This window comes from Sarcophilus harrisii, chromosome 2 (assembly GCF_902635505.1).
Source record: "Sarcophilus harrisii chromosome 2, mSarHar1.11, whole genome shotgun sequence".
Taxonomy (NCBI): Eukaryota; Metazoa; Chordata; class Mammalia; order Dasyuromorphia; family Dasyuridae; genus Sarcophilus; species Sarcophilus harrisii.
In genome coordinates this window covers 9491458-9510407 of record NC_045427.1, presented here as the reverse complement: position 1 = coordinate 9510407, position 18950 = coordinate 9491458, and positions in this window count along the sequence as shown.

Below are 18950 nucleotides of genomic sequence, written 5' to 3'. Positions count from 1 at the left end.
TTTGAAAGAAAAACTTGAAAATTATATGTGTAGATAGGGAATAGTGTTATGATAGCAGAAGACTAATCTTTCCTTCTCAGAACTAGATAAATCTAACCAAAAAATTAAGAAACAAATTTAGCAAGCCATAAAATTTTACATAAACTTGATATGATAGATATCTATAGGGAACTGACTAGAAGCAGAAAGGAAGAAACTTTTTTTTTCACAAGAATTCATGGTGTCTTTGCAAACATTGACTTGATATTAGTACATAAAAATAGACTTAAGAGACTAAAAGCAGCAACATCAAAAATATCCTTTTCAGATCACATTGAAATAAGAATTATATTAAAAAGGGACTTACAAAACTTAAATTAAAAATGAATTGGAAATGAAAAACAATCTAACGTTAAAGAAAGAGTGAATTAAAGAACAAATTTTATTTTATTAAAGAGAAGATACTATTAAGACAACATATCAAAACCTTTAGAATCCAGCAAAATCAGTAATTAGAGGAAAACATACTTCAAAATGTTTATATCAATAAAATAGAGAAAGAGTAGACTAATGAATTGAGTATGAAATTTAAAAACTAGGAAAGGAACAAATTTACCCCTTTGCCCACTTAAATACTAAAGTAGAAATTGTTATAATTAAAGTTGAGGATGATAAAATTGAGAATAAAAATTTGAATTATAAATAATATTATGAGTTATTTTTATGAAAAAATAAAATAAAATAAACAATTAGTTAGACTTTAAAAAGAGAGAAAAATCAAATTTTCTTATAAAAAACAAAAAAGATTAGCATGTTAGCAATGACGATGAAATTAAAGCAATCCTTAGGAATTATTTTGCACCATCCTATGCCTTTAAATTTAACAATTTTAGATGAAATGTAAAAAAGAATTACAAAAAAAAAAAAATTAGCTGAAGAGGAAATAGGCTATCTAAATATATCTGTTTTAGAAAAAAAATTAAACAAGCCATTAATGAACTTCCTAAGGTAAAAAAAGCAGTAGGACCAGTTGCATTTACTAGTGAGTTCGATCAACTATTTAAAGATCAATTAATTCTAATATTAAACAATTTATTTGGAACAACAAAGAAAGGATTCTACCAAACACCTTTTAGGAAGCAAATATGATACTGATGCTTAAACCAGGATGACGAAAAACAGAAAAAGAAAATGAAAGACCAAATTTATTAATGAATGTAGATGCAAAAATTCTAAATGAAATACTCACTTCAAAATAAGAACATTACATGACAAAGATAATGCATGATGATCAAGTATAAATTATATCAAGATTTCAGGGATGCTTTGAAATAAGGAAAATTACAAACAATTGATTGAATCAATAAGAAAGTAAAAAAATATATATCATTTCATCAACAGATGTAGCAAAAGCTTTTGCTAAAGTTCAGCCTTGTTAAAATTAAAATTCTTGAAATAGGATGGATTTTTCCTTTAAAGTCTTTCCATATTTTTTCTAAATCAACCAACTCATTTTCTACATAGCCACAATATTCCAGTCCAATCATATTCTATCTAAAAGGAGAGTCTACAAAAGTTTCCCCCCAATTTTTGCATCCTTTCTATTCTTGATAACATGGGCTTATTTATATGAGATGAGTTTAATTTTAAATAATCATAATTGTCCATTTTACACTTTAGCAATGCTCATGCCTTATAATATGGATTGAGATCTGATATTTCTGAATCTTCTTCCTTTTCTTTTCCTGTTAAGTTGCTGACCTTTTGTTCTTGTAAATGAACTTTGCTCTTTTTATTCTAACTCAATAAGATATTAAGAAATAATTTAATTTGGATGGCATTACATAAACAGATTACTTAGGTAAAATTATAATTTTAAAAATTACTTTGGCTTGACCTATGAATGAATCTTAAATATGAGTTCATTTACTTAAAATTGAATTTATTTCCATCAAAAACTGTCTTATGTTTATATTCATATAGAACCTGTGTCTGTTTTGGTAGGTATAATCTCAGATATTTCATATTGCTTATTTAGATTAAATGGCCTAAAACATCATTGAATAATATGGCTAAAGCACAGTGTAGTTTCTCTGTTTTTCTTTTTTGATTCAATATACTTTAACTTTAATTTTGTCTTGAATCATTGTTAGGACCCTTACTTTTAATATAATCAATTCCACTCATGACCTTTATTTTATACTTGTGTGTATCACTCATTTTTATAACATTTCCTATAGTTGAATTCAAAATTTTAATGTGCTATTAGTTTCCATTTTATGGGTAAGTTTATCCCATGCTCATTCTAAGTTACAATTACTTGTTGTATGTTTTCCTCCTTCATATTTTTTTCCATTATTCTTTTCACCTTCTTCTTAGCCTTTCTCACTCCTCTGTTTGACTTCTATCTGCCACCTTGTCCTCCTATTCCTTAAAGTACCCATTTCTCCAAAGATCCCTCCCTTATCCTCTCTTCTAAGATATCCCCTTGCCTTCTTTTTTTTCCCCTAAATTTAGAAAATTTTTATCCAGACAATCATCTTGTTCCCTCTTTAACCCATTCCCAATGAGGGTAAGATTTCAACACTACCCGCTCTTCCCCCCTACTAATTACTTCAGTGTCAATTATTCCTTTTTTTCCCTTTCATTTGTATAAGGTAATTGTTTCTTTTTGTCTCTCCATACACATTTTGTTTTAGAATCACACCATCATACTCAGCTTAGCCTATTCTTTCAAACCACTGAGATAAAATTAGTCATAAAAGAATAGATATTTTAATGTATAAGAAATAAATGATTTGACTTTATTGAATCTCTTTTAATTGATCCTTAAGGTTTGTATTTCACCTGGAGGTCATCTGTTAAATTTTCCTTTAAGTTTTGCTGTTTTTGTGATAAATAACTAAGCATCTTTCAGTTTGTTAAATGTCCATTTTTTCCCATTAAGGATTATATTTATTTTTATGTGTATGTTTTTGTTTTTTGGTTATAACCTAAGCTCTTTTGCTGTACAAGATAGAGTATTCTAAGATCTATGGTCTTTCCACATAGTAGTTGCTTGTTTGTATGTAACAATATTGTTTTAAGAACAACTTAGAACAAATAAATTACCTTGATTAATATAAACAGGCAAATTAACTTGAAAACATATATGAAGAAAGGCAATATCTTCACGCAGAGAAAGAGCTGATAAATAATAGTATGTAGAGGATAATTTTACATGTACATATCTATTTGTACTTAATGGTATCCATCCAAGTTAAAAGCTAGGTAATTAAATCAAGAGATAAATAAACAATAAACAAATAAATAAATAAAGGTGGTAGTGCAGAAAGAAAAAAAGGAAATTACATGATCACTTTACTGTATATTTAAAAGAAATGGCAAGTTGTGCAAGTAAGATTTGCAGTTTTGTGTGGAATGATATCTTTTATTGTACTGTTATGGGGCAAAAAAGCACTATAAAATATTTATAAAGAAAGATGCATCCAGAGGAAGAACTAATAAATACAGGCATGTAGAGAATAAGTTTATGAGCGCACATGCATGCACACAAACACACACACACACACACACACACACACACAAACACACACACTACTATTTTTGTCTAATTGTAAGCATTGGGTGGGAAGAAAAAGAAAGAAATTTACCTGGCAAATTTGTTGTATATTTGATAATAAATTTGAAGTTTCATATACAGTCATTTTAAAATTATAGTATGCTATGGAAAGTTTTATAGCATAAATTAAAGGTGAAAAAGAATGTGAATTTGTTGAGGAAAAGGGCTGGATTTGCCTTTATTTAAATCTCTAGGTCTTAGCACCATGCCTGGTATCTAGTATGTGCTTAATAGATGCTATTGTTGGGGGACGGAGCCAAGATGGCAGAGAAGACACACGCTACTTTCTAAGCTCTTCTCTTACCCTCTCTATCAATATTATATCGAGCCTCAAAAATAGTCTTGACTGCTACAATTCGTAAAGATAAGAAGTAGAACAACTCACCGGCCGAAGAAAATCTGCAGTCTCGCCAAAAAAAGGTTGGTTCCGTGGCCAGGGGGGAGATCAGTGCAGACTGGGAGAGAAATTAGGTTCTGAGGAGAGCCTCAAACCGAAAGTGAAAGCACAGATCTCAGCACAAGTGCGCAGCCCCAACCCGCAGTATGGGGCTTTTCCTTGGGGCAGTTGTGATCCTGCGCGGCAGGAGGACGCAGCCTGGGTTAGCCTCCAATCTGCGCAGTGGGGGGCTCCTCTTGGGGCCATAGAGCTTTCCCAGGGCCGATTTGCATCAGGCAGAGACTCTGGGGCAGAGTTTGCGGAGGTCTGCGGTCTGCGGTCAGCTGCTAATACTCACAGTCCGACAAGAGGCTCTGGCCTGGGGCAGTGACACTTTCACCCCTTAGTCTCTAGCCGAGGGCAATCGCTAACCCACTCAGCCCAACTGGGCACTTCCATAGCTCGGCCAGTGCTGAATCCACTTCCTGTTGGGGGAAGGGAAAACTCTCACTCAGAGCACTCCCATACCTCGGAGCCGGAAATCGGTTTACATCTTTCCCTGTTCTGCAGAGGAAGCTGGTAACCCCCTTGCCTAGGAGACATACCCTAAAGGCTTTAAAACATGAATAAAAAGATGAAAAGAACGATCAACAGCTTCTATGTAGAAAAAGAGCAGGTCAGCAAACCTGAAGAGTCCTCAAACAGCAAAAATGCATCAGGCTGTCCTCCTTTACATGATGCTCTCATAGAAGAGACCATTAAAAGTCTCAAAAGAGAGTTAGAAGATAAATGGGGAAAGGAAAGAGAAGCCTTACAAGAGAGCAACAACTTCCTGAAATACAAATTGGAAAAGTTAAAAAATTCCCAGGAAGTGCAGGGAAACAAAATTGGTGAATTGGAAAAAATAAAGAATTCACTAGAAAGTAGGATTTGCGAATTGGAAAAGACAAAGAACTCGCAAGAAAGTAGTATCTGTGAATTGGAAAAAGAAAAATAATTCACTAAAAAAAAAAAATTAGTGAAATGGAAAAAAATTCCACAGACCAAAACAATATATTTAAAAACTCAATTGGGCATATACAGAAAGAAGTAAAAAAAAGCTAATGAAGAAAATAATTCTTTAAAAATTAGAACTGAACAAATAGAAACTAATGATTCATTGAGACAGCAAGAATCAGTCAAGCAAAAACAAAAAAATGACAAACTGGAAAAAACCATGAATTATCTACTTGCAAAAACGACAGACTTGGAAAATAGATCTAGGAGAGATAATCTGAGGATTATTGGACTTTCTGAAAACTATGATGAAAAAAAGAGCCTAGATACTATTTTACAAGAAATCATCAAAGAGAACTGCCCAGATGTAATAGAATCAGAAGGTAAAATAGGCATTGAAAGAATTCATCGAACACCTTCTGAAAGAAACCCTAATAAAAACCCCAAGGAATATTGTGGCCAAATTTCAGAACTATCAGATTAAGGAAAAAATTTTACAAGCAGCCAAAAAAAAACCATTTAAATACCGAGGTGCCACAATAAGGATCACACAAGATCTGGCTGCCTCCACATTAAAGGAACAAAGGGCCTGGAATATGATATTCTGAAAGGCACAAGAACTTGGGATGCAGCCAAGAATAAATTACCCAGCTAAGCTGAGCATTTTCTTCCAGGGAAGAAGATGGACATTTAATGAAACAAATGAATTCCATTTGTTTCTGAAGAAAAAAACCAGAACTAAACAAAAAATTTGATCTCCAACCATAGAACTCAAGAGATGCAGAAAAGGTAAAAATAAGTCTTGAGAATTGTATTTCTGTTGTGGATATACAATAGATGCTATTGTTATTGTAAAGAGACATTCAATTTACTTTGATCTAATGTTTATGAGGGAATTAATACATGTATATGAAGCATGTTATAAAGTGCAAGCAAGTTACACAAAGATTTAAAAAGCATTTGGGAGTAGTAATATCAAGTCCACTTGAACATGTATAGCGAACAAATGGGTTGTATTTTAGACAACTCATTTGATACAATCTGAAATTAATAACTTAGCCTGTTTATACATCCTATCCCAATTAGAATTAAATAAACATTTCCTAGGTAAAGTAACTTATGTGACAATTTAACTTAAGACTATAAGTCAGCTAGTTAGAAAGAGTGTTGTTATTTTTGTGCTCATATACATTAGACCCTTAGGAGCATTTCCTTCTCTGAGTTGAAGAAATGGGTAGTTAGATTAAATAACCAGAGTAAATAACTGGAAGAAATAGCTGGGTTTTTTTTTTAAAGAAAATAATAGGATCAATGATATATTTAGAAAATCATGATGATTCAAATAAAAAGTTAGTTGAAACAGTAAAAAGGTCAACTATAAAATCTAGGTTAAGAATCTTATATGTACCAAAGTATATCAAAATCTTGTATATACCAAAATATATCAAAGAATATGCTAGATTACATCACAAGACAACTATAGGTAGTAAACTTAAGTATATTTCCTATTTGGGACTTGAATCTGAAGTGAGGAATGGAATAAGTGAATGCCAGAAGTTTAATGATGTAATAAATACCAAATTAAAAGGCGCTCAACTTTAATCCTTTCAATAGTATTTTATTTTTCCAAATATATACAAAGATAATTTTTAACATTCATTTTTGTAAAACTTTGTGTTCCAAGTTTTTCTCCTTCTCTTCACTACTTTTCTTATTCCTAAAACAGCAAGCTATGTAGGTCGAATATGGGCAATTCTTTTAAACATATTTCCATATTTGTCATGTAATGCAAGAAATTTCCAATCAAAAGGGGAAAAGTTATGAGAAAAAAAGAAAATCAAAAGAAAAATTAGCAATGAGAAAAACATGAAAAGACTATGCTTTGATCCCCATTCTGTCTTTCAAATTCTTTCTGTGGCTGCAGATTGTATCCAAAATCTAGTTTCCCAAAACTATTTGCATTTTGTTGAGTGTCTGAATTGTGTTGAATCCAAGTCTGTCACACTTGATTATCACATAATTTTATTTTTTTTTCTCTTTTTTTTTTTTATTTAATAGCCTTTTATTTACAAGATGTATATATGGGTAACTTTACAGCATTAACAATTGCCAAACCTCTTGTTCCAATTTTTCACCTCTTACCCCCCCACCCCCTCCCCTAAATGGCAGGATGACCAGTAGATGTTAAATATATTAAAATATAACTTAGATACACAATAAGTATACATCACATAATTTTATTGTTATTATGCACAATGTATTCTTGGTAGTGCTCACTTCATTCAGCATCAATTAATGTATGTCTTTTCAAGCTTTTCTGAAATCATTCTGTTCATCACTTCTTGTACAACTATGATATTCCATTATATTTATATATCATTACTTATTCATAAGGCACTCTACCTTAGCTTGCATCATTATGTTGGTAAATATAATTTTTGTACCAGATGGGCTCAGCCTCCAACTCAGATCCTCATCAAATCTTTTAGACTCTCCTTTCATCACATTATTGGCAGTATATAAGATCAAGTGTCTCCTTTAGATAAAGTTAAGAGCACCAAGAAATAGGGAGGATAGATTCTCTAGTATATTAGTTCCTAATTTGAAAATCTGCCTATAACAGTTATTAGCAGTGTTAAATGAAAACCATGAGGTTGGCGTTAATTCTCATCACGTGACATAGTTTTGGGCAATAAAAATTAAAGTATTATTATAAGTGATATTGAGATCTGTTTTGCAAAATGAAAAGAGAGCTCTACAAGTGATCTGAAGCTGCTCCGAGAACCCATTTCAGAATTTTTGAGAGGAGAGGCTTTCAGAAAGCAAGATGACTATACTAGGAGATATTCTCAGAAAGTGGGCTATTGCATGAGAAATCTTAGCCTAAGATATGATGTACAATGCAAATGACTTAGTGAGAAAGAGGCTCAATCTTTACTTCTTGCTTTCACTCCTTTTACATGCACCTCGTTCTTTGTGAGGAAGAGATGTGTATTTAAAGTGATCTGAAATGCTTCTTTGAAATATTTGATCATGGAGATATATTCCTGATCTTGATTTATTATTTGTCTAAGTAATAAATCAATTAATCATAGCTGGACCTGTTTCAGAATTTCATTTGGTACAGTACTGAACTGGGAGTCCTAGAACTGATTTCCAATGTATGCTCTCTTACTAGCCTAATCCCCTCAGTTCTTAATACCTTTAACTTTGAAATCAACTCTGTATCTCTCTTGAATATATTCCCTTATTAGAAGTACTTATTAGAATGTGAACTCCAGAAGGAAAATCATGAATAAAAATAAGATGAAATGAAATTTTTTCAAATAGTAATTATAACTTTGAATGTGAATAGGATAAACCCAGCCATAAAATGAAAATGAATAGCAGAATGGATTTAAAATTAGCATTCAATAATATGTTGTTTACAAGAAACATATTTAAGAACAAAAATAAATGCAAAATCAAAATAGAGATGAGGTATTGAATTTATCATGTGTCCATTGATGTAAAAATGTCAAGAATGGAAATTATGATCTCAAAATTATGTCTAAATAGATTTAATTTAAAAAGGGGGAAAAATCACAGACAATGAAATAATATCAACACTGAACTTCTATATACCAAATGCTATCACATCTAAATTTTTGAAAGAAAAGAATTTTTTAAAATTATATGTGGAGTTGAGTAGTAGTGTTATTATAGCAGCAAACTTTAATCTTCCCCTCTCATAACTAGATAAAACTAACAAAAAAATAAAAACAAGTTTAGCAAGCCATAGAATTTTACATAAACTTGACATGACAGATATCTCTCGAGAACTGACTAGAGATACAAAGGAAGAAACTTTTTTTCCACAAGAATCCATGGTACCTTTGCAAAGATTGTGTAGATATTAGTTCATATAAATATACTTAAAAGAAAAAAAGCAGTAATATCAAAAGTATCTTTTTCACATCACACTGAAATAACAATTATATTAAAAAGGGACTTACAAAACTTTAAAATAAATTGAAAATGAAATAAACTAATGTTTAAAAATAGTGCATTAAAGAACAACTTTTAAAAATAATTTTATTAAAGAAAAGATACTGTTAAGGCAACATATCAAACCTTTGGATACAGCAAAAACAGTGATTAGAGGAAAATATATCTCTCAATGTTTATATCAATAAAATACAGAGCAAGTAGATTAGTGAATTGAGTATGAAATTTAAAAAACCAGAAAAGGAAGAAATTATCCCCTCCCCCAATTAAACACTAAATTGGAAATTCTAAAAATTAATGGTGAGGTTATTAAAATTGAGAATTAAAATGAATTATAAATAATATTAAGAGTTATTTTATGAAAATAAATAAAATAAACAATTTTAGGTGAAATGGAAAAAATTCCAAAAAATATATAAATTTGTCTTGATTAGCTGAAGAGGAAATAGGTTATCTAAATATATCTATTTTAGAAAAAAAAATTGAACAAGCCATAAATGAACTTCCTAAGGTAAAAAAAAAAAAAAAAAAAGGCAACAGGACCAATTAGATTTACTAGAGAATTTGATCAAATATTTAAAGATCACCTAATGCCAATATTAAACAAATTATTTGAAACAATAAATAAAGAAAGGTTTCTACCAGATACCTTTTAGGAAGCAAATATGATATTGATGCTTAAACAAGAAAGACCAAAAACAGAAAAAAAAAATTAAAGACCAATTTTTTTAATTAATTTAAATGCAAAAATTATAAATAAAATACTAACTTAAAGATTACAACAATATATTACAATTATACATTATGATAAAGTAAAATTTATATCAGGAATTCAGGGATGGTTTGAAATAAGGAAAACTACTAACATAGTTGAGTGCATCAATAAGAAAGTTTAAAAAAAATAATGTTTTTTCATCAATAGATGCAGCAAAAGGTTTTGCTAAAGTTCAACACTTTTTTAAAATTAAAATTCTCGAAAGAATTGGTGTAGATGTATTTTTCCTTAAATTTTTGGAAGCCATTATATAAAACTACTTCAAGTGTTATTGCAAAAGTGATAAACTAACAGCCTCATCAGAAATACAAGGGATGCAACAAGGATGACATATGATTCAGTATTGTATTGAAAAGCCTACCAATAGCAAGAAGAGTAAAAGGGAAGTAGAAAAAATCAGAACAGGGGCTGAGGTAGTAAAGCTATCTCTTTTTAAAGATGCAATGATATATTAAGAAAATCATGATGATTCAAATAAAAAGTTAGTTGAAACAGTAATTTTAGCAAAATAGAAGGATCTAATATTATCAGATTTCCTATGTCACAAACAAAACTCTACAAAAAATAATAGTAAAAAATTCTGATTTAAAATAATTTTACTCAGTATAGGATACCTGGGAGTACAATTACCAAAACAAAACCAGAAATTATATAACTATATAACAAAATTATAAAAATATTTTATGCAAATAAAATCAGATTTTAATAACTGGAGAAATATTCGTTGTTTATAGGTACATTGGATCAATATATAATAAAAATAATAATTTTCTTTTAATTAATTTATATATTCTTCACCATCCCAATTCGATGATAGAATTTTTTTCAATGAACTGGGAACAAGATTTACAAAATTCATTTTAAGAAACAGAAAGTCAAGAATAACTAAGGAAATATTGAAAGAAATTATATAAAAGAAGGAAGCTTATGGAAGCATCAGAACTATATATCTGCTACTGACTAAGAAATAGAAAGGTATGTCAATGGGCTAGAGTAAACGGACAAGTTTAGTTGCAAATAAACATACGAAGCCTTTTTACGGACTAGAGTAAAAAGATTTAAGGTTTTGGGAGAAGAATTCATTTTTTTGATAAAAGTTGTTGGGAAAACTGGAAAGCAATATGGCAGAAACTGGGCATAGATCAGCACCTTACATCATTTACCCAAATAAGGTAAAAGCTGATACATGAAAGATATAGAGATTTTAGAAGAAAAGTAGAGAAATACAGAACATAGTACTCATCAAATTTAAGGATAGACAATTTATGACTAAACAAAAGAAAGAGAACAAAGTTAGGCATAAAACAAATAATTCTGATTACATTAAATTAGAAATGTTTTTAAGAAATAAAACAAATCATCCAAGGTCAGAAGAAAAGAACAAAATTTTGTGGAGGATTTTATAGACAATTTTAAAATAAAGGTCATATGGCTAAAATAAATGTTAAAAACTTTATCAAATCTATAAGATCATGAGTCATTTGTGGAAGACTTTTGGTATATGGGAAATGATGAACAAGATACTCTCAGAAAAATCTAAAAAGTTCTCCATAAACACCCCTGCCAAAAAAAAAAAAAAAAGTGAAATGCAGCATGTACAATGTAATAGCAATGTGTTGAGATGATCAGCTTTGATTAACTTTGCTATTCTCAGCAATACAATGATCCATGACTACTCTGAAAGACATGATGAAAAAATGCTGTTTTCCTAGAGAAAGAACTGATTATATCTGAATATAGATTTGAAGCATGCTATTTTTGTAACTTTACTTTTCTTGAAGTTTTGTTTTTGGTTGTAGGAAAAAGGTGAGATCTATATTTTATATATTGGAAGGTCTATATTTTCTTTCACAATATGCCTTTGTGGAAATGTTTTACATAACTTCACATGTGCCTCCTTAATAAGGGATAAAGATGAGGAGGAAGGTAAAGAATATGGAACTCAAAGTTTTATAAACAAATGTAAAAATTGTTTTATGTGTAACTGGGAAAAATAAAAAAATGTCTTAAATAAGTAAATAGAAAAAAAAAAAAAAAAGAATGAGTCACTTTCCCAATTGAAAAACGGTTAAATGAGATAAACAGGCTATTTTCCAATGAAACTTAATTTATAATAATATGAAAAAAATGCTCTAAATCATTATTGATTAGGGAAATTTAAAAAAAAAATCTTGAGATATCACTTTATACCTACCAGATTGGCTAAAATAGTTGAAGAGGAAAGTGACAAATATTGGAAGGGATATGAAAAAAATGGGTTATTAAATCATTGTTGATGGAATTGTGAACTAGTCCAACTATTTTAAGCAGCAATATGGAATTATGCCCCCAAAGTTATTTAACTACCAATATCCTTTGGCCCAGCAATACCATACTACTTGGTCTAATTTTTAAGATAATTAGGGGAAAAGGAAAAGAATCTTTATGTTCTGAAATATTTGTATGAATTCTCTTTGTGGAGGCAAAGATCTGGAAATTTCAGGGATTTCCATCAACTGGAGATTTGCTGGAAAAGTTGTGATATGTGACCATGACGGAATACTGTGCTATAAGAAATGCTATGCTCAAGGATCTCAGAAAAACATGGCAAGACTTGCATAAAATAATGAAGAATAAAATGAGGAGCAGAATCAAAAGAACACTATGTAGTAACAGCAATATGTCTTTTTTAATTGTTTTATTTATTTTAAACATTGTTACAAAATAAGAAAAGAAAAAAATGTCCATGTACACATAGCATAACATGAAAGGATTCAATATAAAGCAATGAAATTGCATTTCAAGAAAGCTGTCTAAATTTTCTTTGCTTCCTTGTACGTTTTCTTTTGTTTTCTGACATACACTTTTTACTTTATTTTCTCCTTCCCTCTCTCAAAGAAGACTACTATTAAATGGGGATACATACATATACATGCACTAATATACATAAATGTGAAATTTTATTATTTCCACTTGTCATATATTTCTCCGAAGTGGATACTGGCTTCTGACTTAAATCTAAGTTTTTCTATGTTTTATGTTCTATGTTTTTCTAACTCAACCAACTCATTTTCTACAAAAGTATCCCCCTCAAATTTTTGTATCCCTTCTGTTCTTGACTGCATAAGTTTATTTATATAAGAAAATTTTAATTTAAATTAAAATAATCATAATTATACATTATACATTTTAACAATGCTCGTGCCTTATAATATGGATTGAGATCTGATACTTCTGATAAAAGAGAGCAAATTGGGAGAGGTAAAATTCAGCAACAAAACAATGAGAACGGACTGGATGAAAAAAAAAGTGAGAATAAAATAAACAGGAAAATAGCATGAAAGGAAATGGATAGTAATAACTTGAAAATTTTACAGGAAGTTTCTCTGATAAGGACTTCATTTCTAAAATATAAAGAGAACTGAGTCAAATTTATACAAATAAAAACCATTCATTCCACGATCGATAAGTGGTCAAATGATCTGAACATGGAGTTTTCAGACAAAATAATCAAAACTATCTATAGTTATATGAAAGAATGTTTTAAATCACTATTGATTAGAGAAATGCAAATTAAAACAACTCTGATCTATCATCACATATCAATCAGATTGATTAATATGGAAAAAATGACAAATGTTGGAAGGGATGTGGGGAAACAGACACTAATGCTTTGTTAGTGAAATGGTCTACTGATTCAATCATTATTTGAAGCAGTTTGACATAGTTCTAACCTTTCTCTCTTTTCTCCCTGTGCATTACTCATCCTCAATTTAAATTTTTTTAAAGATCAATGTTCCATCATATATTTTTTTCAATGTATACCCATGCTCTCTGTCTATGATCACTCCTTCTAACTGCTCTAATAATGAGAAAGTTTTTAGAAGGTGCAGATAGAGTTTTTCCATGTAGAAATGTAAATAATTTATGACTTCTCTTTTGTTTTCTTTTTTATTCTTCACTTGAATCTTGTATTTGAAAGCAAAATTTCCTATTCATGTTGGGTCTTTAGATCAGAAATACTAGAAAATTCTCTATTTCATTAAATGTCCGTTTCCCTTGAAAGATTATACTCAGTTTTCCTGGTTAGGTATTTCTTGATTGTAATTGTAGCTGTTTTGCACTCTGAAATTATACCAAACTGCTTCAAAAAATGCTTGAATCAGTTGACCATTTATCTAATGAGGATCTGTCCAAGCACATTATGGCTACTTGGTCTATATCCCAATGAAATGAAATAATGAAAATGAAATGATAAATGAATGAAAATTAAAATGAAAAATGAAAAAAAAATCCTATATATAGAGATATATTTATAGCAATTATTTTAGTGGTGGCAAATAATTGAACTTTGAAAGAGTCCCCTTCAATAGGGGAATAGCTGAACAAATGGTGTTATATATGATTGTAATGAAATACTATTATGCTATAAGAAATGATGAGCAGAATGCTCTCAGGAAAAAAAAAACTGAAAATATGTAAAGTGAAATGAGCAGAACCAAGAGAAGATTGTATACACTAGGAGCAATATTGTATGCTAATTAACTGTGAATGACAGTGATTCTCAAGAACACAATGATTCAAACAATTCTGAAGGATTTGTGATGAAAAATGCTATTTCTAAAGAAAGAACTGGTGGAGTCTAAATTCAGATCGAAGCATACTTTTTTTTTTTAATAGCCTTTTATTTACAGGATATATACATGGGTAACTTTACAGCATTAACAATTGCCAAACCTCTTGTTCCAATTTTTCACCTCTTACCCCTGCACCCCCTCCCCTAGATGGCAGGATGACCAGTAGATGTTAAATATATTAAAATATAAATTAGATACACAATAAGTATACCTGACCAAAACGTTATTTTGCTGTAGAAAAAGAATCAGACTCTGAAATATTGTACAATTAGCTTGTGAAGGAAATAAAAAATGCAGGTGTGCATAAATATAGGGATTGGGAATTCAATGTAATGGTTTTTAGTCATCTCCCAGAGTTCTTTTTCTGGGCATAGCTAGTTCAGTTCATTACTGCTCCATTGGAAATGATTTGGTTGATCTCGTTGCTGAGGATGGCCTGATCCATCAGAACTGGTCATCATATAGTATTGTTGTTGAAGTATATAATGATCTCCTGGTCCTGCTCATTTCACTCAGCATCAGTTCATGTAAGTCTCTCCAGGCCTTTCTGAAATTATCCTGTTGGTCATTTCTTACAGAACAGTAATATTCCATAATTTTCATATACCACAATTTATTCAACCATTCTCCAACTGATGGACATCCATTCATTTTCCAGTTTTTAGCCACTACAAAAAGGGCTGCCACAAACATTCGTGCACATACAGGTCCCTTTCCCTTCTTTATAATCTCTTTGGGATATAATCCCAGTAGTAACACTGCTGGATCAAAGGGTATGCACAGTTTGATACCTTTTTGAGCATAGTTCCAAACTACTCTCCAAAATGGTTGGATTCGTTCACAACTCCACCAACAATGCATCAATGTCCCAGTTTTGAAGCATACTTTTTTAACTTTTTTATTTATCTTGGGTGGGTTTTGTCTAATTTTTTCACAATATTACTAACATGTAGATAGGTGGATAAATCTTTTCTGGAAGGGCAACTTGATTTGACAAGCACTAGAGCCTCAGATTTTCTGTTTTAATTGAGCAATATAATCCTGGGTATCACTCTAGAAGGCACAAATCTTCTTTTCTGACCGTTCCTCATTTTTAAAATTTATATTTCAAGTTTTCTTAACTTCAGCATCTTGGAAAGTTTGATTACCCATGGGAACTTGGCCAGGATCTTAATTCCAGAATTTTATTTTTTACCAAGTAAAGTGGGCTAAATTAAAAGCCCTAGATTTTAATCAGATTTTTTTTTTTTTGCTGAGGCAATTGGGATTAAGTGACTTGCCCAGGGTCACACAGCTAGGAAGTGTTAAGTGTCCGAGATCAGATTTGAACTCAGGTCCTCCTGACTTCAGAGCTGGTGCTCTATCCACTGTGCCACTTAGCTGCCCCTTTTAATAAAATTCTAATCTTAACTTGTTATATATAGGACTTATCAATTTCAAAGTATGGGTTTTCACTCATGAGTGAACTTTCCCTTTGGAACCTTTATTGGGGTCTCCATTCTGTGATCCTTTCAGCCTCAGTCATTAATCATTGTTAATCCTTCAAAAGCTTTGTTTGTCCTGACAGATGTATGTAAAATCCTTGCAATCAGGAATTTTCCTAGCTGAGCACTACTTGTACCCAACATCCACTTCTATACAAAAGGGTATCTGATCTGGGTGTTCAGAGGAATGGTATATCACAAATCCTTTTCCATGTCCTGGTACATCTCCTCAATGAGTCACAGATCATGGAGAGTAGCCATAGAAGGAGACTTTTTTTTCTGAAGGAAAAAAATGATGGAACAGATAACTATCCTCAGAGTCAATGTGACCTAGATTCAAGTCTAATATCTGAAATATACTGTCCATGGTCCTGAAGCAAATTTTTTTTACCTCTTAATATCCCAGTAATTTGCAGGGAATGTGTTGGTCTGCATGAGTAAATGGATTTTGTTGATGAGTTTTACACACACACACACACAAAAAAGATTTTTAAAAAGCATCCCAGGTTCCCCTCAAGGACCAGAGACCAACATGCTGGTTGACTCCCACCTTATTGGGAAAGATTATGAGGGAAGCAGGTGTCTGCCATTGAGTGAGTGATATAGGCTTAGCCCATTCCTCTACAAATAATATAGCTAGCATAATTGATATGATCCCACCCTCCAATCCCATGACCACAAAGGAGCTACACCATGTCCTGTGCACCTTTAATAACTTATGGATTGTAAAAAAAAAAAAAAAAAAAGTATGTTTGCAACAGCTCTTTTTGTGGTAATAGAATTGAAAAATTAGTGAATGCCCAATGATTGGGGAATGACTTAATAAGTTATAGTATAGGAAAGTAATGGAATATTCTATAAGAAATTAACAGACTTATTTCAGAAAATCCTGAAGAGACTTATATGAACTGATGCTGAGTGAAGTGAGTAAAACCAGGAAAACATTGTACACAGCAACACTAAGATTGTGTGATGATCAATACTTAGCTTTTCTCGATAATTCAGTGATCCAAGGCAATTCCAATAAACTTTGGATGGAAAATGCCATCTGCAAACAGTTAAAGAACTATGGAGCCTGAATGTGAATCAAAACATACTATTGTGACCCTTTTTTTCTTATGGTTTTTCCCTCATTCTGATTTTTCTCTTCCAACATAACTCATATTAAAAATGAATGTACATGTATAACTGATATGAGATTGCTTGCTAGCATGGGGCAATAAGGGAGGGGAAGGAGGAAAAATTGGAAGTCAAAATCTTACAAAAATGAATGTTGAAAACTATATATGTAATTGGAAAAAGATACTATTAAAATTTTCAAAATAACTTATTCATGGTTGGATATAGTACAAGACTGATGCTTGCTTAGTTTCTCAGCTGTCTTTGTTCTCTTGAGAATAAAGTAAGGTTATTCCTGGATGCTACCATCAGTCATACAAGACCTAGAATTCTGGACAAGTTTAGGGATCTCCTACATGACTACCTTTGCCTCTTAGAAACCAGAAATGTGGGCACACAAACCCATGTATTAATTCTGCAGATACCATCAATGATATGCCTGTGATGAGCCTTCTAGAATTAGACTGCAGGCATTTATGCTTCTATTCTTTTCTCAACTCTAGAATCAACTTGAGGGGAGGTGTGGTTGGGAGGTGGAGTGAGTTATATAGATACATCATAAAATAATGCTGGGGTCAATATAGATGGATTGGTTATAGACACATCAGTTTGAAAGTCTTGAATCAGTTGCAAGAAGAGTGTTTTTGCTGTATTTCAACTTTTGCATGAGATTATAGTATACTTGGAATTGGTAAAAATGAAAACATCCATGCATGCTTCTGTGTGGAGCTTTGAAAGTTTCAGTGATATATTTGGGACTTGCAAGAATAAGTGGTAGAACACTTTGGATAGGGATGGCCTGAAATTTGACTGCTGGAGTGCCCTTCTTCCCATCCCCACCTTCTTCTATCCCATGGAATGAATGAGATTAAGACTGAAAGATGGCATTCTATTTCATGTATCTATTTGAACTGTGGATTTCTAAGCCACTACAGGTGTCTGGTTTGTAAGGCTGGCTCCAGAAGTCTGGATAGATCCTCTCTAGGGGATTTTTAGAAAGATTAAGGATGAGAAGACATATAAGGTGTGTAACTCGAGAGCTCTCAAAAAAACTTCCTAAAAAAAAGTCAGCCTCTGAGTAAGGCACAAATTCAAGTTGAATCTCTGAAAAATACTAGGTTATGATACTGAATAAGAATTTTTAGTACTATAGGAAACCATCTGTGACTCTTAAGTTTTAGAGGAATTGCCAGGCTATATTGGTAAAATGAGTTTCATCATCTGTTGTTCTCTATACCATTGAAATCACAATTCTGTAATATACCCTTCCCTATCTAAAAAAAACTCCCTAAAAGCAGAAATTATTTTTCATTTTGGTCTTTGTGTTCTCATCGATAGGCACACACTAGGTACGTAATGCTTGCTGATCAAATTGCTGATCATGAAGGGAATACCCACATTTAATCATGGATATAATTTTGATGCCTAATTATCCCAAATCTATTAAGGGACAGGTCAAGAGCCTCCAGAGATGTGGATCATAGACTCTGAAGGCATTGCAGAGCAGCTTTTGCTGACACAGGTGTTGCGGACTGGGAATGAGATAAATTGGAGGCAGATGGAAGAAGAGAGGGGTCAGACAACAGCAGCATCCTCTCAGTCAGAAATGTGAGAGAACAGCAAATTTTGCCTCTCAGTCTCCTTGTATCATCCTCTCACAAGAGGAGATCCATTCTGGGTTGGATCTCCAGCAGCCACTGTCAGGTGGCTTCCTGTATTCCAACAGCTCCTGTGTATTTAACACAAATCCTTACCTTCTACAAACCGCATTCACTTCTTTATAAAATTATAGGTTTAGAGCTGGATAGGACTTTGGCTTTTAAGTCCAACCTCCTCATTATACAGATGAAGAGACTTAAGCACAGAGATAGTGATGTTTGTCTAGGGTAACAAACCTTTTAGTCATTTCCTGTTGTGTACAATTCTTTATGACTCCTTTAGGGATTTTCTTGGCAAAGAACTGAAGACGTCGTTTGTCATTTTCTTTTCTAGCTCG